Source organism: Bombus fervidus, chromosome 11 (genome assembly GCF_041682495.2).
Source record: "Bombus fervidus isolate BK054 chromosome 11, iyBomFerv1, whole genome shotgun sequence".
NCBI classification, from domain to species: Eukaryota; Metazoa; Arthropoda; class Insecta; order Hymenoptera; family Apidae; genus Bombus; species Bombus fervidus.
The window spans coordinates 10055965-10081934 of NC_091527.1; the positions used below are offsets into that span (position 1 = coordinate 10055965).

Below are 25970 nucleotides of genomic sequence, written 5' to 3' on the forward strand. Positions count from 1 at the left end.
AATCGACTTCGTTCGCGCGTTTGCAGAAGCGGCCGCGCCATTGCTGCGGAATCCGGTCTTGATTCGTTTGCACGGCCAAGTTAATTACCGAACTGCAAAGCGACGGCACGTCTGAAACAGACGAGACGAGCTCGCTGTTTATTCGTACGGAACAAAGTGACCGGAAAGGTCTAAACTGTTTACGAGGCTTTCTTCGTCAAACGTTTAATTTCATCCGTTCTTTAAGACGTCTGAGGAATTGTTCCATTTTATTTCAGACATCGTTTAATTTATCAGATATAACATTTTAGTGCGAAACATTCGCCAGATATAATTGTTCAAGAGCAATGCTTCTTAACAAAAATTTTGTTTGCCGTATTCTTTTTGTCTGACAATTTGAGAAATTGAAATTGTATACGATTCAAGTAGCGGAAACGACGATTGAGTTTGCCGTTTACATTTTCCATCGTTTGAACGTTCTTGGTGTTTGAGTTCCATTAAGAGGCGCCATAAATGATAAGAAATGTAGTAAGAAATGTATAAATTATCTATTTGTACGATATACTTTTATTGTTACCATTCGTTTCAATTACTTAATTAAGTAATAGTACATCGCGTAGGAGAATTACGTTAGTTAAATTTTTGGTATCCCCGAGAATTTTCATTAAAAATGCTGTTTCATACACTTGCCCGAAAATTCATTCCACCGCTTACTTTTCGCTTTTCACTTTCCGCTATTGCGATGAAACTTGCACGAATATTAAACAACGCTTTAATGCTTCTTTCCAATATGATACTTACCAGAGAAGACGGATATTAAGTTAAGAAGAGGCATTCGTTCTATCAAAGAAGACGATTAAAGTCGACTCACGACTTTCTAGTCGCGACTGATACTGACTTTATCCACTGAAGATACGTGATTGTAGAAAGTTTGTGTTATTCAAATGCAATTCACTTGAATTAATATTATTTGCTCAATTTGATCGTGCAATAAAACAGTTTCAGGTAAACTATCAGTCGTTGATCGCGTTACCGTTTGCTTTACGAGACTGCGGAGTTTTAACTCTTTACTCGATCGCGCTAAAACTTCCAGCTAAATTGCTATACCATGTATAGCGTAGTATAGGCGAATATATAGCGTAATCGCCTAGTTTATGACACTGTTGCGCTCCAACTTTTTAACAGCACGGAGTTAGATCGTGCTTACGAGTTTAAATGAATATGGGAATTCCATCACGCGACCATTCTATCCAAAACCCTAAACGAACAGCGTAATTGGTTTATCGCGTTATCGCTGTTTAATGTTAGATATTCTGCTTGAATGTTTTAAACAAAGTGTAGCTCATTTTTATATTAATATCGAGAGCCAAGTCGGATTAAAGCACTAACCTTTTTCAACGAACTGTAATTTAACCAAGTTTTAAACGAATAGAGGAGTTAGGTGATCGTGCAATCTCTTGTTCACGCTATTGCACTTGAACTTTAAGCGAACGTTAGTCTATTATATTGTCGCTTGCTTCACGCGGTTTCTGCACGTTAATCTGTTTATCCAATTTTCAGGCAACCAACGAAGTTACGTATATCAAGAACGAGTATTTTATTTGTTCGAACTTTTCATTCAGTTGGTTAGAACGATTTGAAGGTGTGACGTAATGCACAGAGAAGATAACGCATAATGCTCATAAAAAGTAACATTTTTTTTTTTCATTAATATAGATCCATAACGTATTAACGCTGATGCGAATATCTCCGGATATAGAATTTTAATTTGGTCTGTCTTTCAAAGTGAGTAGGTACGGTATATGAAATATGATAATAGAGGTGACTTCTGGGAAACGACTCATCATAAATGGAGACTTTTCTAAATGTTTGTAATTTCTTTTCGTGGAAACGTCAGATCTAAATTAAAATGGAAAGTAGTACGCTTTTATGACAAACTGGAATAAACATCTAACTTATGCTCTACAAGATTACTTTGCGGATTCCTCTCGAGAGAATATCTTTCGCTAATTTTAATTTGTACTACATGCTCCTATCTAAACTAAACCACTTAATTATCTTTTATAATATTATGCTCTTATATGAAAACTTGAAAACTCTGGAAAGTACAGCTTTGGAAGAGAACTCCAGGCAATGTATTTATCCTCCGGTTCCCGCTTAATTTACATACAAAAATTCCGTATCGTCGTAATTAGAGATGACAATTAAGTAGCCTGTTTCAAATGAAATATTATCATTACATCAACATAATTTTCAACCTTCGTTAAGGCGTCAGCAATAGTTAGTTTTAAATCTGGTCGCGGACATGATTTTCTCGCTATCTTCCACTTTTATACCTACATTTGTTTTAATTTCATTTATAGCCAGGAGAACCAACTTTCTAACGTTAACGAACAATTTTCAAATTGTACAATTGTATTATTTATCGTTGCACTGTGGATTTACATGTTGATTAGATGTGTTGTATATCCGTCACAACGAGCAAACATCAACTGTTTTAGTATGTGTAGCGATGTTTTAAGCATAGGCGTGGCGATTGTGTTCACTGTTATCGGAAATGACGCGTAATTTGACACCAATTTATTGAAACCAAGCAGCTTTGCATTTTCACCAACAATTAACAAACAACAATTTTTCTTACAGGCTAAAGAAAACATCGATCTCGAAAGGATCAACTAACGACATCAACTTATTCCTCACCGTTTAATCCATTTATCAATCCATGTTGCCCAGTACACCAAGATTTTACGAAACTTCCAAACAATTTCAAACTTTTGATTAGAAAGAAGAAGAAAAAAATTGATAGCCTCTAACAGCATGCTTCGTGCTCAACGCGTCGATTCGATTATCCAATGGAGCACCTCTCGGCCGGCCGAAAATAACCGGCGTGGTCAACCTTTTGAATCGAACGGCGTTCGCGTCGAAAATTCGCAAAACGCGGCGCGCGCACAACCGAGCGGAACCGCTTGTAAAAGTCTAAATGCGGACGGTGAGTTTGTGAGGTCGTCAGACGCGGCGGAGGTGGCACGGGTCAGGTCGGATTACGCGTGGCCGCGCTTTCTTTTGCCCGCGTTCCGCGCGCGATTCGAAAGAAGGTCGGCGGGCTCGTTTCCGACGACGCGCATCCACGTGAATTACGTATTCGGCGAATAGAAAAGCCCGCTTTTGGCACCTTGCCAAGGAATGCAGACGCGGTTACGGTTACGCGCCGGGACCTATCGTAACAACTCTAAACCGCTGTTCGAGGAAAAAGAAACGAGGAATAATGAGTCATAGTTCGTTCGTGGTTCATCGAGTGGTTTTTAAACGAAGGAGGACTTGTACCTTGTTTCTGGAATTTGAAATAGCAATTAGTAGACTGGTGGGCTGAACAGGTCCGTTCTGATAGGAATTCGACCTGACAAATTTAAACAAGAATTATGTTTTCGGTTATCGATTGGTTGGTAAGTTAGAATAAGAATGGGACGATGTTAAAATGAAGATTTAACCGTTTCGTTTTTATGGTGGTTACATGGCTATACATTGGCTATAGAAATTATTTACACGCCATTGTATTTATTCTACTATTTACGCAGCGATCGATTAATTTTTAGTATATTAAATTTCGTATCATTTGGTAGCACTTTCATGAAATTGTTGGTATCTTCCGGTGATATGTTTGGTGTTTATAAAAGCGACACAATATCAAGGATTGATTGAAATAGAATATTGATTGAAAAGAATATTTCCCATTCGTAGACCTACTGGACTCAATGTTCCATAAGGCAAGCACGCGTTTCTAATTAATTTTGATATTTCGTAAATAATTTCAATTTGAAGCAAATTTTATTTTATTTTCTGTGAAAAACGCGTACACTTCGGTGCAATGTAAAATTGGCCGGTCATTTAGAATGCAATTTCACGATGTTAAGCTTGGTTCACTATCATTCTTACGGCCGACAGGTGGAGAAATAGCGAAAGCTCGCTAGGAAAATAGTCGGCCATCCTTCAGCGTCAGCAATAGTGGACCATAATATCTATACCGGGGTGAGTTGGTGTGATATATTGTTGCCCTAGACGGACGTTAACTTGACGGGAGGAACGTAGATTGTCTTGGTTTGACAGCCGATAACTTTCCAAAATTGTTTCTAAAGATACAACGGACCGGGCACCTTCGAAGCCGACAGAATGAATTGCTCGACGACGTTTGAGATGAGCCTCGATAATGGCGTTTCAAAACCATCGATCTCGGACTTTGCCAACAGGGTTGATAGAACGTTGATGAACAGAGCGATTCTTTCGTTAGCTCGACGGAAATACGATTGATAATGTTGGAATTCCATCGTACATCATGTTTCTAATGCTTTAACGTAACGGCGCCATTGAAATTTTATAGAAAAGTTTGTCTTTCGATTCGTTGGATTTAAGTCACCGAAATTGAACTCTTTCGTTCGATGTGGAAACTTTTTAAACTTGAAAGTTGTATAATATAATGTTTACGCTATCAATCTGAAATCCCTACTATAAGAACATCGATGTGACACGATATTATTTATAAAATAAAATTCACATTTTTCATTCACAATTAGATATTTCAATTACAAATCACATCTCTCTATATAGTAACGAGATGCTAGTTTTTCATAAAATAGAAACCCAAATTTAAACCCAAGTTCTACCTTCTTGATCATGAAACATTATTTTCTTAAATTTGATCAAAATATAAGACAGTCGTTATCAACGTGTATAATTATTTATTTATACATGCCAAAGTTCTTGAAAAAGTAGAAATGCATTTGTTAAAACAAAAGAAAATCCATGGTACAAAAATTCAGAGCCAATAGCAGAATTAGCAGCCTAATTTTTCACTAGTTCAGCAACATCATCGCTTCTACTTCCCTTGCTCTGAAACAAAAAGTCATTCAACGCCATTTCCAACTTCATATCTCAAGCTATACCGTTGTCATTCGCGCGTTAATTGGACTTCTTTCAATATACAGCCCAGTCTGAGATGCCAATAAACGCGCGCACGTGACAAATGGTCGCTCAAAACACGAATTGGGTAATGGGGTAGTTGCTATGTTGCTTGACGGAGACCAGTGAAATAGCGAAAGCTGCGCAGGAAAATAGTCGACCATTCGTCAGCGAACGGCGATCGTGGACCATAATATACCGGGTCGGCAGATAAGTTACTGCGAGGGACAAGCATTAATTTGGGGCTGAGTTGGCGCGCGAGACGGCATGCCACGTCGAGCCACACCGAGAGCTCTCGGTGTGTGCGCTTCAGGACCTGTCCCTCGAGGCTATTCCGTCCCGCTAACGGATAGCCGGTGCCCTTAGACGAATCGATCCTTCTTAGTTGCAGCGCCAACCTCGCCACGAGAAAGACCGATTCGAAGTCGGGAGACGACCTCCTTCGACGACGAAAAACAAACATTCGATTCATTTCTCTTTCACAGTTGTCCTACGGCTTCGAAACGTCGAGCTTGGAACTGTGGGACTTTCAGCAGGAAACGACTCGAGAAACGTCTCGCTTCGCTGATCGACGTGGTTGCTCTCGATACCTCCGCGCCGATGCGCCTTTGCGCTTGGGAATTTTCGATTTCTTCTCGAGAAGGCGTTTCGCTTTGAAAGTTAATGCGAGACGAATTGATAGGTCACTGTTCTGGGAAATAATGGCAAAAACTTCTCGGAATTTCAATAACGCTACGATACGTTAGACGCAATTATCGTGGTTTTTATCATTTACCTCCAAGGAACGACACTAAATTGGTAAGATCGCTATTATACAGACAATCTTACGTACGCTAACACGAAAAATTCTAAATGAATTTTTGTATCTCGTCCGAGACATGATTTTCTACTTTATTCGCGAGGACAACGAGATCTAACAATATGCCTTATTTCTCGAAGTTTGAAATTCCAGTAGCGAGGAAAGAGTCGAAAGGGAATGAAAAGAGTGGGAATGGCATTCCCCTTTTACCATTCCCAAAATCACGAGGCAAGGCACGGACTTTTGACCGGGCAAGTAGTGTCGGAGCATGGTGGCGAACACGAAGGGGGAAGAAAGAGCAATTCAACGCTCCTCTCTTCCGAGTGTTCGGCACGACCCTGAAACTCTGGCAGTCACGCAAGCACGCGGAACGCCGGTAGGTATATTCCTGCCCCGGCGTTCCTTCGAAGTCCCGTAGTACTGGGAGGGTTCTAACGATGCTACGGAATTTTAATTCGATTTGTACCAGGGAGATCCCCGCGAGAGCGAAGCCACGCCGTCTACCAGCAGGCGTAGAATCAGAATCCCTCTCGTATTCTTCGTGCAATAAATCCTCGCGCGATGTAACCCAATTACTTCTAGTCGTGGCGTGTTCGCGTGTACGGAGGGCACATCGTCCTCTCACTTCCGATACGGAACCGACTACCAGCCTTTTATCAACGCGTTAATTGGAAAAGGGTGCAACTTCACAGAAAAGTTACATCGTATCGACGACTTGCGAAGAAACTAGGAGATTGCGTACTTGTACTATATTCAACTTATGATAGTAACATTGCTAGCAGGTAGATAGGAAGTTCTTTCAATTTATGGTAGCGTGGCTTTTGATTTGCTGATTTGTTTGTAACGCAAGTCGCGTTTCATGTTTTGTTCCCATCGATTTAATGGATCAGGTGATTGGTAATTCAGCGTTCTTCGGTTTGTATATTAGCTGGAAATGAACAGTGTTTGTTGGAATTCATTCTCTTTCATTAAGCCATAAATATCTTATCCATTCATTATATAGGGAAGATTTACTTAGCGAAACAACTGAATTATATCTCGAATATAATTTCGTTAGTCACGTTTAATCTATAATTTGTGGATATTCCTATTCCTAAACGTACAAATAAAATGTTTTGCTCGCGGTAATAGGATTTTTGTTTGGAAACGAGACGCGGATTGACCTACTTTAAGTTGTGTCCCCGTGAAGCAAACATAAACAAAGTCACGTTATTTTAATTGGTGACTTGTTGCGAATCATTTATGTAAATTTACTTTCATTTACTTTTTCCTGCAATCAGAAATCATTTCTATGAAACACTGGCAATTATTTTAATTATCAATCTGCAGAAAAACTGCATTAGCTTCTGCTAACCAAATATTCTGTATGGCAAACTTCCATTCCAGGATTTATTCCTAGGAATGGAGCGCTTTGCCTTTACTCCACTTAATTCCTAGCTGGATTGTATCAAGCTGGGGAGCGGCTGAATGGTTTAAATCTACCGAAACAAACGTTACCCTCGTGATGAACGTCGAGAGTTTTTATCTCGACGAACTTGCTCCTTGCACGTCTTATCTGGGATTATTTCTTCTGTTACGGCTATTTCCGTGGGGATCTGCATAACCTGGTTGACAGATAATTTATACGTTCCCAAGTATTCCTCTTATTTTCTTTTGGTTTCTTCTACTAATCGTAAACAGCACATTTACATTCGATTAAGGATGTTATTATGATAACGATAGGTTTCTTCAAGATGGGCATTTTGATTACAAACGATATAGTAAATACTATGGATCGAGTATATGAAGCTATATGAAGATGATAGAAAGAAGACACGATAAGTCACATTTTTCATATTTTACAGAAAAACAACTTTAAAAATATCACACATCTTATTTCCAATTATATAAGTAGATATTACATTACTGTATTGAAATAAACTCATATGTCTTTTCCCGTGGCCTTCGTATTCTAAGGTAGTGATTTGTGGAATTATTTCGTTCTATCATATGAAAAAATGCAATACCTATTTCGAGCTGTTAGGTTGAAATACAGCGTGCACAAGCGGATCATATGACGTTATGCGTTCATAACATACTCCACTTTATTAATTCCAAAACCATCACGAAACGGTACACTATGAATTCAGTGTACAAACACGTCTTGCAAACAATCAACTTAACAAGTGTAACCAATCGAATGAAACGTACGTATCGATTCATCGAATAAACTCATCCCTCTTCTCTATACAAATTTCTGATACAAGATTCGCCACAATTGGCCTCGTAAATATCTAATTATTCAAGCATCGCGCATTGGTGTCCGACTAATTTCACACCGACGAGGAACGCGTCAACCGGCTGATAAGCCTCCGGTAATTACTCAAATACCAACACTGAAAACGTCAAGCGTCGAGCAACGAAACCTATGAAAAAAACAACAGGGATGATTCGAGACAGGCGGATTAAAAATTCCATTTTCGAGCCAGGGGGAGGGACAAGTTCAAGCGCGGAGCATCTCATTAAAACAGTTCGATGGACGGGACGCGCGATGACGAAAGGATTAACGTGGCAGAAGCTCGAGGGAGGCCGGAATGACAGTAATAACAGAGCCGTCCGTCAAAAACGAAGTTCCACGGACATGCTCGATAATCCAACGAGCCACGGTAACACCGGATGATCTGTCAGCTAGTTTTCCACCATCTCCCGCCCCAGGTCGACCTTCTCCAGAATCACAGTGAAGCTCTGGGAAATTTCGAAAACGACCGACCCTCCCGTCGACCAATTTTATTTTTCGCCCAGTGCGATAACGCACACGGGGGTTGGCTCGACTTTTCGACGTCATTTGGCACGGCCTGATAGGAAATGGAAACACAGTCGAAGGGGCTTCGACTGTCGATAATTCTCGGTGGTAACTGGCCGATTTCGAGGGGCATTTTGGCAGAGTGCGTGATTTCGATCCGATTGCTCGAAGGCGGGGCTGATCGCTGATACGTATGGTTAATTTATTGAGCGAAGAAGCTTATTTTCAGCTTGTTTGTTGTTACGTCGGCCGACTCTCTACCTGGACGGGGCCTTGCATCGTATATGGCAACCATATGTCTGCACCTCCTTATTGCGTACTCTAAAGAATCTCAAGGACCGATCATAAATCTTAGAAAATCTCAACAAAGTCTCTCAGGTCGAACAAGGATCTTTTCTACGAAAGCATTCTCTAAGATCTCTGGTTTGTGTCCGGAAAACACTTTAAAATTAGTTCTTTTTCACACGTGCGATGCTTCCCACCACCAACTTTCTATCGAGGGCGGTAAGCCCCCTCCTAGTCCACCAACAATCGTAATAGCCAATAGAAACAATATCTATTACCCTCACTTTCCTGGCCAAAAAACTGTCATCAACAAATCGGATGATCCCGTGTGCTAGACACACCTTTTCCTAGCTCTCCTCTGACTTAGCATCGTCACTCTCAGGGTAGTCCGTTTTCGTCGTCCGAACAGTCAATAAGTCTACAACGGCTCTACCCTCAAATCAATCCGTTTGTAAAGTCTAACTATCTCATCGAGAGATATCGTCAAATCGGGTCATATTTTCTGTAATGCATTAACTGTACTCATCGTCAAATACTTGTGACGCTCATAATATTGTGTGATATATCGTTGAATATATATGTCATATTAACCTGTTAACACAGTGTTAATTTCAATTAACCACCCCTGTTATCCTAATCGAAACATGGGGAACGACTACTTCGCGGCGTCGATTAGCCGAATCGTAGCGAGAATTTACGCCTCTCGCTGACGCGTTTTCCTCGCGACCGCGTCTCTCCGCGAACGGTCGTAACATTTGTTTTAATAGAATTCACGATGCTTCAAATATCTTTTCGATCTTTTTATTCTTATAAGTATGAAACTTTCTGAAAATGGGAATCTTTTGAAGACAAAGTGTAAATGAAGAGAATCTTTTCCAAAATTCTCGAATTTTCTTTCATAACCACAATGTGTAAAGTAAGATTCGATTATATCGATTGACTGGAAAAAATGTGAAGAATTAGAAAAAAGAATTTCGAATTACATAAACGTAATACGTCGGGTGAATACAACATTGGGTTTTAATAAAAATACTTCTGAATTACGTTCAATCTTTAATTCTTAATTCTAAGTTCAAGTATATATAACGGAACAACTATTCTCGAATTTCTTGTTTAAGAGAAATTACAAGCAATCACAGACGGAAAATCTTTCTTTTGAAAATGATCGGCTATAGAATCGTCATACTTCGACTTCCGGATACAGAGCAACGTACGGGAGGTTGTTATAGACTTCGCTTAACATCTCGTACACGCAATATACGTGGAATAACATGTACCACTATTATCTCCATCTCATGCAAAGTTTTCTTCGTGGAAGTGGTTACGTGGAGCAACTCAAATTAGACTTATCCGTGCTGCATCATCAACTCGTAGATGATGCATTAAGTTACTGCATTCGGTACAATAGGCCATGATACACGGGCAACTGTGCGTAAATGGGGGAATTGCGAAGCGGAAAGTTTATTGCGCGCCGCATTGACTCACAGTTGACGAAACTGCATATTTATTTGTGTACCGGACGAAATTAAGAGCAATATAGCTACTTTCACGCCCTCTTCTCGGATAAATGGCTCTTACTTGTGGAAACGGTAAAAATATAACGGTAAAATGTAATGGGCAATTTGCTATATAGGGAGATGGATTTTTTTTTTTTTTTTTTGTTAATTATCTCAGAAACTGGTATTTTTAGTTTACTCATGCAGAGAAAAAAGGTTGTCGACTAATAATAGTAATCTTGATTTTATTGTAAATGTGCATTACTTTGCAGAAGTAGAATGGTATACTGATAAAACATAATAGACAATAAAATAAAATAAGTCGAAAATACAGATAGATATACGAGTAGGTATATGCGTATAGATAAAACCAAATAGAAGTAGGTTTTCGAGCTAATTCTTTAGGCTCTAGAATACTTGGAACTTTTGATTTCTAGATATAAAGTAAAATATATTTCTATTCTTGTTCACAATGAGATATGCTTTGTACAAACCTTACTATCTACTCTGAAAACATCTTAAATGTGTAGTATGCCAATTTTAATCGCAAATGTTCTCTACATGTTTTCAAATTCTTCAGACATCTACGATCTGAGAATTCTGACGTCAAGCCGCAAATGAATTTATCATAATATCATGTATCATGATTGCACAACGAACAAATCCATACAGAACGGTTCTTGCCGAGGTTCGATGATTCAATTTTAAGGGCATTTTACAGGGAACCGCGCTTTAACCAGCTAATATTAACACCATATTTCAACGGATAACGAGAGAACGCGCGCCGTTTAACGCGCGCTCCGTCTACACGCAATGTGTAACAACAGCGATTTCTCTCAAAACCTCTCAACGTACGTCAGCGAAAATTTCTGGTAATAGTCCGGTAAGCCCTTTTCGGTGGGCGCACGATATTCCAATGGATTTTCGCAACGTTCCATGCTTGCCGATTCACGTGAATGCCCGGCATAAGCCACGTGGGCTTAACAAAATGATCCACGATGAATGAAACGCTATTTTATCTATAGAGCGGTTGGTCGAATATGTCGATTCGGAGCCAAAAAGATATCGTTGAATCCACGCCAGAAATTTCGTGACGGAATCTTGCGGTCGTGACGTTTTTCTAGAAATAAATATGTACGTGTATTATGTGTGCGTGTTCAAGTATGTGCGAGCATCATCCTGCCATTTCATGCGTTTTGGCTCGGTCGCCATTATATGACGTCGAATCGCGATACATATTTGAATTTCCATTCTGATCTATTCACTACACTGACCATTTACTCGGCTTGATGCTTCGTATATAGAATTCTCCCGTTCTCTCTCTCTCTCTCTCTTCTCTCGTTGTGTATTTTTTACTTTGATTACCAATTTTGATAATATTCGTGAGCATAGTGCCAATATCCGTATGCAAAATACAGAACGAGGATTATACGTTTTTCACGAAACGAATGTATGAATTTTCTGTCAACGAACTGATATGTGGAAAATATTACGGGAAAAAATCGATAAACCCTAGAAATATTGTAGATTATTTAAAATTCCAATTATCGTGGTCTGTTAATTCTATGGAAATCGCAGTTCTATATCTTCCATAGCAAATATATCTGAGTATAGTGATGTAATTAGTTAAAGTAGTTTCAATAATTAAAAATATCTAAAAATTAGATTATTTACAGTGAAACATCGTGATTGAGTCATGATGAAACAAATTTAGAATCGAGTAATGATGAGGCAGGGTATACAAATTTCATGTCAGCCAGGTATTAGGTTAAAGTAAGCAAATGTAACGACTTCTCTTTCGTTTCATTCTTTTTTCACTCCCCATTCCACCATATGTCTACCCTTTCTTCCCTCAGCTTCTATTCTCCTTCATCTTCCCCTCCCTTTTTTGTCTCTCCTCTTTCGACAGTCCTATTTCTTCATTCTTTTCCTCTTTTTCGTTTTCTTTCGTTTCTCCTCCCTCCCCATTCCAGTTTTGGCAATTGCTCCGAATAAATTTAATTTTGATGTCTAATAATTTCGCATAGTAAACGTTATATTTAATCTGCGGAAAACCGTACATTCTGCCAAACTATGAACTAGGAAACAAAAGTTGAGATCATCTGAATACGCCAAAGCACAAGCCAAAGAAAACACGCACGCTACCTTTGAAGCTCCGATTTCTTCATGAATATATCGAGCAATGTTGCATTATATTCCGGTAATTTTAAAAAGGTCATCCACTTCTTATTTCCTCTTTCTCGCCCCTTTTCATATACATGATATTAATCTGCATTAATTCAATATCGTGATTCACTTATACGTTAGAATGGAATGCTGGTGATACAGCGGGGTAATTTCCTTTTTTTTATCTGACGGCGTTTCGCAAAATGAATATTATATTTGGAAGAATACGATGCTCGCCTACTCCATGTCGGTATAAGAAGCGCATAGAATATTTTAATTAAATCCGAGCCCTCAGAGAATCTCGGCAAAAGGAAAGAAAGTACATATAGCGGGAGTATACTGCCTTGAGGAGATTTATTACCGTACTTGGAAAGACTAAAACGCGACCGAGTAAATAGCGAGGAACGTGGAGTTTATCCGATGCTGTTAAAAATTCTTTAAGCATCTCCCTCGGCCAGGTATATCTAACGTTCGAGAATTAATTAAAAAGATGTGCCTTTATCGCAATTATCAAGATGTTGCGAAACACGAAGTAAATATCCACGATTAATATTTTTTATGGATTAAACAATGAATCACGAAGACGAGTTATTTATAAAAGCTTTAATTTACATACTATTGCAAACATATCTGTGTGAACATCATTCAGTAAGAATATATCTTATAAAAATGAATTATGTTAAATAAAGCTCTACTAGCCTTTTCTTCTAAACATAATCAATCGTTGTTCTTTATTTTCGTCCCGATAAATAAATAAGCATGGTCGCGTAGGCGAGCACGCAGCAACACTTAATTTTCTCGGATAAAGACCAAGACTTTACGAGCGTTTTATCCAGCTTACCCGGAACCGTTGATTATCCCTGTGTAAGGGACGTAAAATGAATCTAACTCAAATGGATTTCTACTTGAACTAGACAACGCAATTATTTGTAATCGCAACAATGTAATTACTTGACATAAGTTATTGGAACGTGCGGTTGCAAATCACTCGCAGAGAGAATCCGTTGGCAACTATTTGCGGATCTATTGAGAATTTGGATCCGTAGATACGAACTGCCGCTATGCATGCCGTACAACCATCTCGCTGTTTCGTATCAAACTGATTCGCCGAGCTTTCTCGCGTTCTCTACTAAAAATATCGACGGATGTATCGGTTACAAAACACGAAGCAAAGAAGCTCGAATAGTTACGACACGTTAGGCAGGGGGGCCTGGAATTAATGATCCAATGAGATCTCGTTAACATCGCCAGCAAAATTGTTATTAAATCGAGCGGCTTTGTTTGAATCCGCGGCTGCAGTTAATTAGGTGAGCGAGACAAATGGCGTTGTTCCTTTTCCTCACTTTGTAAATCCGTTGGCGGTTACTCTCGAAATTCGAAATGTCATCTACGCGCACCAAAGTGGCCTACGTGTATTTTACAAAAAGTCCAGGGAACAACCGACCACGGCAAAAAAAGACGATCCCTATGGCGCCATTTCAACGATTTACAGCATTGCTTTTCTACGGTCGTTATGCTCCTAACTGTTCGTCGATCGTAATTTTCCCGGCTAATGTGCTTAACCATCGCCAACTCCTGCCTCCCTATCGGCATGTCTTGTCAATCATATTAAAAATAGAACTGCCTACTTTCGATTGTTATTTCTTCTTCCTTTAAAATCACGGCGCGGCGTAAGCTTGTTCATTGAAATAAATTTTCGCACACGCGTATCTTCCGACCAAGTTTAACATTTCTTAGTAAAGGAAAATTAAAAAAGGCTGCAGCGAACCTAGTGAATGTACGCGAGAGGATTCGAAAGTTCCTTCCTCGATCCTTTTTATTATCATTTCTCAATAGTAAATTTGTAATTTATTTTACTTTGACGTACACGCGGTTGCTTTCTCCCCTAGCCATTTGTATCCGATAAAATATGCTGCTTGCTCCGATGTTTAATGAACGATCTTGCGAATATTGAAAGAGCATATTTAGTCGACGGAGCATGTTTTACGTTTAATCTATAATCTACACGCATTATGCGGTCTAACGTTCCGATCTTGTTATATTCGCAATTTCTAAATAGAGAACATTTAGATATCTTCTTAACTACATGCGACATCAGAACGTAACTTTTGGTATTCCCATAGCCTTCAATCTCGTTTTACCACGCATGCTTTATGATTCACCCAATTATAATCCACGATCATAAAACACAACCACGTAGCTTGACTTTTACAACTCGTGTTTTATTCGGAGAAAAGAAAACGAGACCTGATCTGCGATTGCTCAGTCTGGACGGTAGTGTTCAAATAACGTGTCCACTAAAAAGTACCAAGCGTACTATGTACATCATTTCGTAAGGAGGCATAAACGTTAAATTTACTTTAAATTAGAACGATTTGTTTTCCAAGCAATGACTGTTGGGAATAAGTAGGTCGAGATCAGTGAAAACAAGGAATATCAATGAAGCAGACGGAAATATAGAGGCTGGCTTGATTTCCGTTTCTTTCCCGATGGAAATTGTGCGCGGGCGCAAAGAAACATCGAAGACAGGTGAAGCAATAACATGCGGAGCAGTAACAGGCTGGAGCAACGTCCAGCAGCTAACGTTGGCGGGAAAACAAAACGTGCAGATAATTCCCGGCTGAAATTATTTACACAGGGAATAACGAAAATTCTGCGGCTACGTTGACAATTAACAGAAGCTCTACGTCAAATAGATTTGTTTTTTCACGGCCATTAGTAAGGTTACACCGGAACATTTCCCTTAATCCGTGTTTACGGAGGGTCGAGGCTGCGGTATATCCGTTCCTCTATCTCTCCGTTAAGAAACGAGAAGCTTACCAGACGCTGCATTTTTTTGTAAACGAGCCGGGATAATGGTGCGAACCACAAGTAAGGAACCACGCTAAAATGTTGCACCTTACACCTTACACCTTACGCTGACAGCGAGTCATAACATTCCTGGTATGGTAACAAATTCGTCCAAGTTTTATTTGCATAGCTACCGTGCTACCGATGTATCTCGAAATTAATGACTGGTTTCCGTGTTATACTTGTTGCGTTTGCAAAATTCAGTCTGATATTTATAATGAAAATCGATCAATTCTGAGGAATCCATCTTTATGCTATATATGTTGATTATAGTTTAGAGTAATTGACTCTATAATCTGCATTTATTATGTACCTGTGTAATCTGTATGTACATATGTATTAACATATGTATTAGAAAAACGCGTGTGCGAGTACACTATAACGATAGAAATGCAATTATTTAACAATTAAAAAAAAAAAAAAAATAGTTTCAGTAGAAGTTACATATATCGAGTTTCATAGAAAGATTTTCGATCATATTCCGCCATTTTATAACTCTGTCACTCTTAGTTATACTACGATATTAATGGTGAACATAAGAAACATTATAAACTCATAATGGCATGATACGTGCAGATTCGTACATTACAGATTCTTTGTTCAAGAATGAATTGAAACTGAACAATAATATTCTTCGAAATAACACTTTGTCTTCAAAGAGATCGATTTTGAAAACATTCCAAGTATGTGTACTTACCCTTAGCTCGAACACAATGACTCGGCGAACCTTGTCACGTAGCTCTCTGTTTGTGGTTATGTTTATAAACACGATTTTCGTTGTAGTTTACCACCCAGCGTCCTGCAAGTTTGTTATCGATATGAATAATCAATATCTTACAAGATATGTATATAGTAGTTAGAAAGTAAGACAACGTACAGATGAACCGCATTACGGCACGTAATATAGGACGATGACAAAGACTCGCGATGACAACGACAACATAGACGTGAATTTAAAATTCGTTTCCCCCCACTCGATCGGAACGTACAGCATGAAAGGGGAAGCGGGCCGAAAGGACGACACAGCGCGAGTGCGCGCGCCTATGGCGCGCGCGGAAGGACGGTTGGCCGCGAGGAAAAGAGGGTGAGCACTACAGGTGGTGGGCGTCCCAACGTCGTGAGCGCCGCTGCACAACGCGACAAACAACTAAAACGCGGCCGTCGAAAATTCAACCCAACGTGTGTGTCCATCCATTCGTCGGTCGTATATGCGACACGTTTGTTACGACGCGATGCGATGATCCAAACGCAGCGAACGACCGTCAATTTCGGCTAAGCCTTCGTCGTACGCGTTCGCGCTCTTCCGTTGAATCCTAGCCATTTCTCTCTTGCTCTTCCTAGGCTACGCACATTATATATACGTACAGATATAACACACACATACAGCGATACACGATCTATATATTTCTCTTTCTACCCGTAGCCTACTATTACTACGTGCACGCGCACCGATCTATCTATCTCTCTCCCTTTCCGGCATCCCCCTTCTTCTCTCTTTCTCCGACCTTCCGTCCTTACCCCTCTCGCGTGCCCGTCGGATCGTTTCGACGAGATACCGCGCAGTGGCGCAGTCGTCGCCACGAGAGCGACGTGCTCTCCGTCGGTGGTCATGAATCGTGCGGCGGAAGAGGTCCTCGCGAGCCGGCCGCCGCCGTCGTCGTTGTAGTCGCGTCGTCCTAGTCATCGTCGTCGCGCCGTTGTGCTAGTCCTCGTCTTCGCGCGATCGTCACGCGTTTGTGGATCTTTGTAGCAGTCGTGTTTGATACGTGCGGTGGTCGTCGTTGTCGTGGTGGTGATCGTGTGGTACACCGGATCTCTTCGAGCGGACGATCTCGGTCTCGCGTGTGGTCGATTACGAGCGCGACTGTACCGATCAAACTCCGCCGGTGTTGTTGTTGTCGTTTACCGTGTGACGATCGAGTGGTGGTTTTAACGAGAGGAAGAAATATGGGCATTGGTTGGCGCGTGCCGCGTCGCGGTGAACGTTGCGTCGTTGATCGCCGACAGCGGCGCCATAACGGGGCGCGTTCGCACGCGATCACAGTGTGAGACGAGAGAAAAAAAAATATAGAAGAGGAAGAGGAAGAAGTGCGGAAGCCGGTTGCACGCTGTTCAACCGGAGGAGATATATAAGGCCTGCTGCTCCTGTTTGTATTGGTTTTTTCTAGTCAGTGCCGTGATCATAGCCGCGTGCAACCACGCTCGTTCGGAGATTGTGCTCTGTGCCCCAGCGGGAGAACGAGAGCGCGCCGAGGGCTGAAAATGTGAGAAACTTGTTGTTCCGGCTGGTTGGCGGGACACCGGACGATTTCGTTGACAAGGTAATGCGATACGGCTGACCAGGCGTTTTTACGCGCCAAATAAACGCGGCTATGGTTCGTGTCCGCGTGATTTACGCTCTGTACGCGCGCAAACGCGACACGTCGCGGATTTCGCTGAAACGTGTGCACGTTAATTACACGATTTGTGGACTCTACCTCTTCTCGTGCAACCGTTTTTTCGCTACCCGTGTTTAGTGTCGATGTGCAGTATTGCTCGCACGTCTATGTGTGCGAGGTGCACTTCCCATTTTCGCGGGGATTCATCGAAATAGCCAACCCATTGTCGACGTCGATTAACGTAATGGTCGATCGCGTGTTAGACAGTGATCGATCGTAATATAGTTTGACACGGTTACACTTAGAAAGTAAGGATCGCGTAATACGTTTTCGCGATGACAGATGTAGGTTAGATTGTATGATCTTGGATAGTTAACTTCAACGCTTTTCAGTGTCGCGTATCGAAGCAATTATTAACGTCTTGTTATACATCCGTACGCTGTAAAGATGGCCGCCATTATCGATCTATATTTCCCTTCGATATATCAAACGACCCTATTTTTTCACTTCGATTCAAATATTACAAATTTACCATGTATTTTATAACAATTAGAAACATTCAAAATAAATGTTAACTCTCTTTAATAATTCGAAAAGACTCAGGGGAATCGATTCATTTTACTTGCTCCGAATAGGAATGTCAAATCGCTTTTTCTTTCTGCAAAGTTGATATTCGAGCCGGCTGCGTTCGAATAAGCGGGAAGTGATTAATTGAACGCTCGTTCCGCGGTTCGGCGGCGCGTAACAACGAAACTCGCTTTCCAGCAGGACCAGTAGCTGCTCCGTGAAAGCGTAGAACTCACGGACGAATAAAGAGACTCCGTGAGTAGTGGCGGCTGTTCGTCTCTGACGTCCGGCGGATTTACTGTTTACGCTGTTTCCGGCGTTAACAGTGCACGTTGGAAATTTCGTAGTTTCGCGAGGCGTTCGGTGACTTGTGCTTTTTCAGATCGATACCGGAGTCAAGGTTGCCAGTACGGCGGCACGTAAAAATAATAACACGCCGCGGGAACGGCGAGAGGGGAGCAAAGAGGAGGGAAGATGGAAACAAAGAGGGAACGTGCAACGGAGTGTTTTACGCTCCCTGTTGCTCCCTACATTGTTCCATATTTGTCCGGCTTCGGTGACCCTATCGGAAAAGCGCTATAAATAGAGAACGATTTCCAATTTTACACAGAAAGGCAGGCAACGCACCAACTGCAGACGAGATGCGACTACTCGAGTGCGCCAGACGTTTCCTTTCGTAATTAGGTCAATCTGTACGTAATGAGACATTACTCGCGCGTGTTTCTCTACGACCATTCTCGCGTCGTTTCGCCTCATTTCTGACGGCGAGATTTGTCCCCTCGGATCGAAAGATTTTAATTAAAGGTTCGCCACCGAGATTCGGCGACGACCGCGCGTCCCGACGCCACGAGCTGTCGTCTTCGCGCACTCGTTTTCGAGAATACGCTCGGCAACGATTAGCTCTTTAATCTATGAAATGAGAAATTGGTCCAACGATTTCGATTCGAAGAGATACGATCGTTTTATGAATATATGGAAACGGATCTTTGTTGATTCTATAGTACTAATAGCTATGGATTCATTGATGAATATCGATGAATATTGATGCGAATAATAGAGATAGTTGTCAGAGTAGAGGAGAGTAATGGGTATAAATAGTTGTTTACGAACGAAGAGAAGAGTGGAAATTGACATTAGTTGTATTGCTTGCGGAGAAAACAAAAGAATCGAGTTCTTTCTGCCTCGGTACCTATCTTCCTCTTTGCTTTACGTTAATTTATTTTCATAATATCAAAGATTTCTACTTTTACAAGAATCCCTAGAAATCCTTGATCATAACGACGATGAATAAATTTGCACGTGTGATTTTTCCCAACGATTCGAGTAGTTTAAAAATGTCAGAATATAATTAAATTACAAAGACGTTACTTAAGTAAAAGTGCTATCAACATTTTTCACTATCTGTAGCTTACTTGTACTTCGAAACTTTACAATCATTTATAAATGATTCGCCGTCAACAGTTCACCACTAATTTGATCGTTTTACGCTGTTGCTTCTAAATAGATAATTTATATACACGGAAGGGACATGGAATCTGTCGTGTCCGTGTAAATCAAAGTTAAAACTTTAACGGAGTAGAGATCACCGACCAGAGAATTATTACGGAATATCGTTGGACCGTGTCGCAATCACGGCCCCGGTATTAGTTACATTCTTCATTCAGTGAGTGCATCAGCGACTTCCTCGTCGGTGGCGTGTATTTGCGCGCGTGGCGCTTTAAAATAGTCACCGGTAAATATACACACCAGCGGGGGAACACTTTTATTTATCGCGGCTACTACGTGCCGTTTCTGATTGACGGGCATTAGCTGCGGCCACTCGAACGTTCGTGCGCGGCTACCGTTTCGAAACGAATCGAAACGTCGCCGAATATTTACGGGGAATTTCCGCTATCGCGAGGAGGCCCGCGAAAGTTTAGATCGCTTTGCGGAATCGAGAAGGTGCAGAACGGATTAGAATTTCAGATGCACGCTTCGTTGCTATAGGATGTTTGCTGAAGTGATCTGTGATTGCTTGATGAGGAGAAAATGGAGATTCAACTTTGATTACTAGGAAATTGTAATGGAAGGGATTTTGGGAATAGTAGTATTGTCTGAGAATTGAAGGGTTTGCAGTAGGAAGATTCGATATTTGAAGTGTATTTTTTGAAAGAGAAAGAAAGCTATAGCTAGAACCTAATTTATATTCAAAAGTATAAAAATTTATTTTCACGAACATTGGTTGTTTATTCAGGTGGTTTTCGTTGGTTTAGTCAAATTACTGGAAAGTGGAATTGTTTAACCGAACTACTCCCTTTGATTTTTATTGAACTATTTATGTGTTATCGAGGACTTTTGTCGATTTACAAGAGAGGGGAAGAATGTACATGTAAACGGTAGCGCGATATGCATAGTCTGACCATGTCTGCTGCATCTACTGCGCTGCTATGTGCCTTTTCTCCGCTAGCATAATGTTAACAAATTTAAATTGCCTTAAATTTTCAAGTAAAATTAATATTATTTAAATTCATTTGTAATCTTTACCATTTTGATAGATATCGTGTAGGATGATCTGCTGCTTTCGAAGATGATGTTACTGATTCAATATTGTCTGAGTGCACGTTACGTGTTTTGAAAAGGTCAGGAGGATCGGATTAAATCTTTGAAGCAGTCATTGTTATAGTGTATTATACGTATAGTACACAGATTTTCTTGTGATGAACGATATGAATATAATCTGTATGACAACAATAATAATTAAATTCATGCTTAGCTTAAATACATTCATAGTAGATCGAGTCACTTAAGATAAATTGGTATATACTACAATGTATACCCGTATATGTTCAGTTTATATTTGTCACTGGCAAGAAAGTTGCGAGAGTATCTAGCGTAATACACAATTTTGATTCGAATTCTTTAACTTGAAATTATTGCAATCGACATGATAAGTTTCGTGACTGTGAATTTCTCAAAATTTGAAAAACAGCGTTGCGGAATGAGTTTTAAATTCTTCGTAGAAAACAAATAATCCGAATGAATAAAGTATGATTCATCGTGTTTGGCAAAGTATGTGTTTATCTTTTAGTATCATCACTTTTTCCTGCATTTGTTAATTTTTTTATTCGAAGCTCGATCAGTTTTTCGTATAAAAATATCACCCCGTCGAATGTAGATATTTATTTTCGTTTCACAACGACGTATCTTCCCTTTTATTCCTCTCCAATAAATCGTGCAATTATTTGCCTTGTGACTATCTCTCCGTGGAATGGATCAACGTCTCTTCGTTAAAACGATCGTTTCCTATTCATGAGATACAGTTTACAACTCATTCTATTTTCTTATCTCCATATACGTCTGAATACGTTATATACAATACACTTCAAGGATTGGTAGCATATATGTACGTACATATGTCTTAAGGTAATGAAGCATCGCATAAATAAAAACGGTATTTTTGTCAGAAATGTATTGTACTTTCCCTCGTTCGTTTCATATTTTATGGTATGTTATCTTTAACATTGTAATTTATACTTTGTGCATAAATTTTTACTAAATTGCCAATTAATTACAATCTTACATGTACATAACAGTTTTCTTTTTTTGGAAAAAAAGAGAAACGTGTATTCGATAGATTTAAATAACCAATAATTCCTTTCAATATAATTATAGAATACCTAGGATTATTAACAGCGAATATTAATATCTTATTTGTTACAATAATATACATGGTCAAAAAGTACATGAGATAGAATTAGCAGATTGAAAGTTAGTTTCACAGCAATTATCGTCCTATTCTACTTGTCTATCCATCGCTCTCCTAATCTACTAATTGCAGCATTACACACTATGCCTATCCTCCAGACATACTCGAACCAACACAAGAGTAAACCAATTTGGAAGAATCGAACAAAATCTCCATTCCACTTTCGTACATGTATATTTCCAACTATCAACCAATATCTGCACGTTTTAGCGGCATTTGTCCTTTTTCAACGAAACCAAAACTACGCTGTAGAACCATTTCACGTCGATCGTGCATCATTCACGATAGAACCGTACACTTTTCTTTCTGATCGCGCCCGTGAGCTGCGCAAGAAACGAGCGGAAATAATTTCAAAGCCGGACGCATTTGCCGATAGAAAAATACAGAACGGTGCAAAGGGATGCAAACGAACGGATACAGCTTATCCCGGCGTTATTTTTCCTTTCCATTATATCGAGAATCTTACTCGCGATTCATTTCCGACTGCATGGGTTAGAGCTTTAGATTAGCGAGGCTTTTCCGTTCGCTTGCTTCCTCCCTGCTTTTTCTCCCCTCTTTTTTCCTCTCGACCTTGGTCCCTCTGCCTGCGATAAACATTTCCACATCGCTTTGACTCATTTCAATATTCAGCCACGAGTGGAAATTGACAGAACTTGTTACGGTCTCGCCACAGGCGAGAAATCCGATGTTGCTTGAATAAAAAGCAGAGAAAACGGAATAAAAGAGCCGAATGGACGGGAGATCCACTCTCGTTCTCTTTCGTTCCTTTCCATTCTCTGTCCAGCGTTCAAGTATTCGACGATCGTTGCGAATCGCGAATTAACCCCACGGGTTCGACAGGGCGAGCCGCCCACCCCTTCGCGATCCTCTTCCGGTATTCTAAAAAATAATTCTCGCGCTTCGGGCGGTTATCGTGTGCACGTGAAGCTGAAGTAAGAGAGCCGTTTGCCCGTGCTCTTTATCGAAAATTGCTTCATTTATTAAACCGTTTAATATCGGATTTAAAAGCGCCGCGAACGATTCCTTTGAAGTCAGCCGCAGACAGGAAACGCGAAACATCGGCCGGTTCGTAGGGATGTTTCAGTGCAACACCGGAAGAAAGAAGGAATGGAAATTAAAAAGTTTCAGACAAGTCACGTTAGGTCATCGTTGTTGCATTTTGGAAGCAGTTATAATTACTGCTTTGCACTCGGTATAAATAAAGCGTTCCTTTATGCGTCGTGAGAGTGGTAATAATAGTTTTTGTAGAATAATTCAAGACAGGAGGAGAAATATTGCTGTTGTTTACAGAGCTTTGATATAAACAATATCGTAATGTGATTATTGTGTAAAATGTTAGGCTGTCTTGTAATATCGAATTGACAATCGTAACACAGATTATAATTATGGTTGTATTCGTATCATCCTCTTAATCCCAAGACATATCGTACTTGTAGTTTTTCTAGTTTCAAATATTTATATCGAAGATTGACAAGTACAAACTATACATACAAATTTGTCACAATAGATAAAGGATTAGGAACTGAATTTAATCATCTAACAGCGTCGTCACACGGTAGTAATCACATTTGTACGGATATCAAGCTTATTTATTTGTTATCGAACACAATGCTGTCGAAAAAAAAAAAAAAAAAAAAAAACGCCTAGTGCATACCTTTGTTATCGTCCATGGGATTTTCGGGTTCTGGCTTCAATTTTTTCCCCTGTCATATCGCGCTACGATATCTGTTTCTTTGGCTGCGGTCCAATAGATTTGGACGCGACCATTTCATTATTTTTTTGACTCGGGGCAAAATCTCTGAATCCAGTTTGTATGTGTGCGGATTTGAAATCGAAAAAGAACACGGCTATGTGCGTGACATACGGCTGTCACGTGCGTTCAACGTCATAGTGAACGCATCCGGGCCAAGCATCGACAGCTGTTCTCATTTCTCGCCTTCTGGATGGATATTTCTGTACCATTTGATGCATACGCGATAATCAGGCTGATTGATATCGGTATTGCTCCGGAAAACTCAGGTTCTTTAATTAACGCGTCTAAATGGTCGCCCTAGTTTCTCCTACTATCAACTTCGCATCCTAATCATCTTAACTTTGTGAACAAAACACGACCTATGTGTAGAAGAACTTCTATTTGAAATTTATAACAACGATTTTTCCTGTTTTCAAGGCTCTTTTCAAACATATCTAAGAATATGTATTTATAAAATGTCATGTGATCTTGGATCTAAGGTTCAGTAATTTTGTATGTTTTTCGTGAAGTAGAATTGGGTGGAATAGCTAAGTAAAGTAAGATTAATTAAAGTACAAGAAGTAGTCGAACGTGTTCATGTTTCTCAGCAGAACAATTTGTTAAGTTTCTTCTATCTTTTGCATCTTGGGCGCTGGTTTCTTATAGACGTGTATTTAAATAAATATGTAGTAGAATGTTAATATATTTAGATGTACTTGAATGTTTCTTAAATATCAAATTCGAAGAATGATTCATATGTACTTCTTCGTGACCACTTCGTATCTCGGCAAAATCGAGCTAGTAAATATAATATCTAATACCAATGTTAATTGAATACTAAATATTAATTATTATTACACATTCATAATTATCAGATTATATATTAATTACCAGTTCATAAGGATTAAAATGCTAAGGAGATTAACCAAATGATAATTACCATGGTTATTTAAAATATTTACCGAGTAGAATAATCACTTAAATTGTATTTTCTATTTTTTACAGAATAATGGTTTTATAAATCAGTTATGTTATCAAAATTATCCAGTTATTTGACCTTGGCGTCAAGCATGTATTCTTCCACCGCCTGCATAGTCTAAAAAATATTGCTTCTCATCGTATTAAAATACAGAAAAGTTCTGAGATAGTGAAAATGTTAAAAAATTTATCTTCTCGATTATAGCATTGGCTAACAGTTTCTTCTTATTTTTATCTTTTTTTAATTAAAACATTCTTTTTTAGTCGTAAAGTGAGATTAAAATAAAAAAATTAACAAGGACGTACTTACTATATTTGTTTCTACGATCTTCGTGTGCATATATATAGTTTCCGCAAACTTCTATTTCCGTAGTTAGGAGAAACTGGAAAGAGGAAGTGGTAGGTCGTTCGATTTTTTGGCATTTTGGCTGGTCATGGTGCCGGTGGTTTTATCGTAAATCATTCGTGAAAACGTGGTGTGTCAGCGAGAACACGAAACGGTGCGTTCACGAGCGCCGGTACGTGCAAAACGTAAAATCGTGCAAAGCGCCAGCTTGCTAGCCTAATCAACTTAACGTGCGCTACCACTAACACCGTCTCGAGGTCTTCGCGGTCTGCCAACGAATGTCCCCTGTCACGAAATCGCAGATGCGAAACAATGCGTAACGGCCAGTGTGCGCGACATTAGACAACTGCATTGCAAATTACCGCAGGATATGTCAGTGAGAAGCGGCTAATTCTGGTGCGTTCGTCATCGTCTCGATTGTTTTTCCCGCGAAATATCGTTGCGCCAAACAAGGAGATACGATGGTGAACGAAATGAGAATTTTTTCCTCCGCGTTTTTAGAACGCGAACGAAAAAGTGACACGCGAAATGAAGTAAAATATTAATTTTCTTTCTTCGAACGAAAGAGTGATTTTATATTTGATATAAAGGGATTTTATCCTGTTCTGGTTAAAAAGAACGATGGAATTATGTTAAAAGTGGTTGTATTACATTTAGTATAATAATAATTTCTACTATTCGAAGCAGAGAAGATTATTTTACCTCTAAATTAATATCATTCTTTAAATATTTCTTTCTATAGTTTCATTTCTTTACGTTATCACATAATACGCTGCCTCCAATGATTTTGCAACGCGTATTATTCGAATATATTTTTGTACAAATAAACGTCATAAATGTGTGAAAATGAAATATTACATTAAGGACAAGTCAGGGATTTACGAACACTTTATCATCCGTTTTCTGTTTTTAAA

General features: G+C 39.7%; 1 protein-coding gene and 1 long non-coding RNA gene across 6 annotated transcripts in view; one reads left to right on the forward strand and one right to left on the reverse strand.

Annotated features, from left to right (window-relative positions):
• The window catches only part of LOC139992084 (uncharacterized), a 125393-nt gene extending 108652 nt beyond the window's left edge, over nt 1–16741 (reverse strand). Inside the window, exons 1-2 of the long non-coding RNA XR_011801014.1 lie at nt 16188–16741; nt 16008–16109 (exon numbers count right to left, since the gene is read on the reverse strand). This is a non-coding gene — a long non-coding RNA (uncharacterized lncRNA). The remainder of the gene's footprint in view (nt 1–16007; nt 16110–16187) is intronic.
• Nucleotides 1–25970, forward strand: part of LOC139992028 (uncharacterized) — a 513816-nt gene that overhangs the window by 130768 nt on the left and 357078 nt on the right. Inside the window, exon 1 of one of the 5 annotated variants that reach the window (XM_072012476.1) lies at nt 16873–17631. The exons of the other annotated variants lie outside the window; for them this stretch is intronic. The gene's annotated coding sequence lies outside the window, so the exon portion shown is untranslated. Of the gene's footprint in view, nt 1–16872; nt 17632–25970 lie in introns of those variants that run through there. 5 annotated transcript variants of the gene reach the window in all.